The sequence below is a fragment of the Zophobas morio genome, unplaced genomic scaffold (assembly GCF_036711695.1).
Source record: "Zophobas morio isolate AGI-343-1 ecotype UQ-CSIRO unplaced genomic scaffold, CSIRO_AGI_Zmor_V1 ptg000002l, whole genome shotgun sequence".
NCBI classification, from domain to species: Eukaryota; Metazoa; Arthropoda; class Insecta; order Coleoptera; family Tenebrionidae; genus Zophobas; species Zophobas morio.
In genome coordinates, this window is record NW_026972107.1 from 4,962,123 (window position 1) to 4,965,172 (window position 3,050).

The window sequence follows — 3,050 nt, forward strand, 5'->3', positions numbered from 1 at the left end:
GATTTCTTGTATTTCTTGGATCTCTTGGATTTTTTGGATTTCTTCAATTTCTTCGAGTTCTTCCATTTTTGGATTTCTTGGATTTCGTGGATTTCGTGGATTTCTTGGATTTCTTCGATTTCTTCGATTTCTTGGATTTTTTTTTATTTCTTGGATTTCTTGGATTTTTGAATTTTTTGGATTCCTTGGTTTTCTGCAATTTCTTCGATTTCTTGGATTTCTTGGATTTCTTGGATTTAGTGGATTTCTCGGATTTCTTGGCTTTCTTGGATTTCTTGGATTTCTTGGATTTCTTGCATTTCTTGGATTTCTTGGATTTCTTGGATTTCTTGGATTTTTTGGATTTATTTTTTTTTGGATTTCTTGAATTCCTTGTATGTCTTGTGTTTCTTGGATTTCTTAGATTTCTTGGTTTTCTGCAATTTCTTGGATTTCTTGGACCTCTTGAATTTTTTGGATTTCTTGAATTTCTTGGATTTTTTGTATTTCTTGGATTTCTTGGATTTCTTTGAATCCTTGGGATTCCTGGAATTTTCGACGTTCTTGAGTTTCTTGCATTTCTTAGGGCTTTTGAGATTCTTGAGATTCTTCGATTTCTAAACGCCTCATTAAATCCGTGATTAACATAATCTATGAACTGATGGCCATTTGATTTTTAATTTTTCGTTTTTTCGATTTTAGATGGCTCAGTTTCATGAGTTTTTAGTATTTCGTTTCTTAAATTTTTGACAATATCAATTTTTCCTGTTTTTAAATATGTAATAATAGTAATAAATTTTGAAATATTTCACTTTTTCAATTTTACGATTTTGGAATTTTTCCATGTTTTAATTCTTGGTTAATTCAGTTTTTCATCTCTTCAACTTTTTGGTATCTTCAATTTTTCGTTTCCTCAATTTATCGTTTCTTCAGATTTTCGATTTGCAATTTTTTATTTTTTTTTGTTTCTTCAGTTTTACGATACGTAATTCTTGGAGTATTTATTTTTAAATTTTGGATATTTCAATTTTTTATGTCTTTTGTTTCTTTATGTTTCAATTTTTAGGTTTTTTAAATAATTATAATGAATAAAAGTTTGCAATTTTTCGATCGTTCAATGTTACAATTTTGGCGATTCTAAAATTTTTTATTTTATAATTTTTTGATTTTGCGATTACTCGATTCTACTCGTTTTTTCTTCTTTCCAATTTGTCGATTCATTCATTTTTTCGATTTTTAAGTTTCACGACTTTTAGTTTTGTTTCAATTTTTCGTTTCTTCATTCCTTTGATTTTAAATTTTTCGAATTTCCACTTTTTTGCTGTTGCTATTTTTTTTCGATTTTTAATTTTTCGATTTTCCCACTTTTCGATTCAAAAAAATGGAAAAATTGCAATATTCTAAAATTGAAAATTTGAAAGTGAAAACACGAAAAAGTATAAGACGAAAACTTTGAAAATTTTAAAAATTGGGGATCAAGAACTTGAAAAATTGAAGAAACGAAAAATTCAAAAGTCGAAAGATTAAAAATTGAGAAACTTCAAAATCGTAAAAGTGAAATATGTGTTGTAAAAATCGAAATATTGAAAATTATAGAAATCAGAAAATCGGATAATTGGAAATCCAAAACTTGCAGAATTGAAAAATTTAAAAATTGAAAAATTGAGGAAGTGTATAGACGAAAAATTATAAAATCCAAAGAAACTTTGAGAAAATTAAGGAAATGAAAAAACGAAAAATTGTGAGATAAAATCGAGAAAATGAAAATTAAAAGATCGGAAAAGTAAACTTTAACTATTCCTTATATAAAATAGTTTTTTTTTTTATTTTTGACTATTAAAATATGCTCACTTTACACAACAGCATAGTTGCGAGCATTGTTCAAAAGAATTTTATTCTCTCAAAAAGCCACGCTGAATTTTTCCTTGTATTTTTGTTTAATTGGAATATAATTTGCATTTCATTTAATATTTGTTGCTCTTAATGTTTATTTAAATCTCTCTTGGAAATCATCCATTTTTTATGCGTTGCCGTATTTTATTTAATTCTAAAAAAAAACGAGAAAACAGTTGTAGTTATTTACAAATTTGTGTTTAATCTTAAGTATTTTACTGTTGTATATTCTGTAAAAGAACGGAATATATACATATAAATGAAAACGAATAACACAAAAATGAAATAAAACTTTTATTTGTGCTAAGCGTTGGAAACTGTGTGGGCAAACCGGCGCCTCCACCATAAATATCCAAAAAAATACCTTAATTATTGTTATTAAGAAACAAAGCCGTGTTTACATTACCCGTAGAATTCAGCAACAAAAACAAATGCATAAAAATTCATGAAAAATGCACGATCCAGAATAAACCGTCTGGTGAATATTTAATCGTTCCAAACAGCGTAATTAAAAACCCTCAAATAAATAATTCACCGTCACATTTGCCTCGTTTTTGTCTAATCTAATTAATTAGCGTCCTTGTTTTAGCTTTAGTGATATTAATAGTAGTAGTAACACCTAACAGTCCGAATGTCTACAAAAGGCCGCCCTCCGCCATAAATCAGACTTAACTCATAAAGAAAATTCTTTTGTAGCGGATGTCGGCTTTGCCCCGAGAACTTTTTTACGTGTACACACTGCACAAAAGAAATTGCATTCCACAATTAATTTCTTAAGTCTGTTTAATGATTGACCCAACCCCAACCACCAACGCATCCATAAACCCCTCAAACCCATCTTCCGCGTATTTGATTACCTCGCAAACAATTTTTTACCAGAGACAACATTGTCAAGAGGAAGCCCAACACTTCTCGCCTTAAACCAGACTGACGCATAAAAATGATTTTCGCAGGGAATTGTGTTACACATGCATGAAACTCAAACCGCCTTAATGAGCTTGTTAGTTCTTCGTCGTGGTCAATTAAGAAGACGCGAAACACAAACTTATAATGGCTAGTTTTGCCAAAATATAAATCAAAATTGTGTGTAATTATTCATGGGTATAGAGAGATCGTGGGAGCGGCCAATGGTGGTGGCAGAACCCCCTCCATCATATGTAGGCGCCTTGAAAGGATAA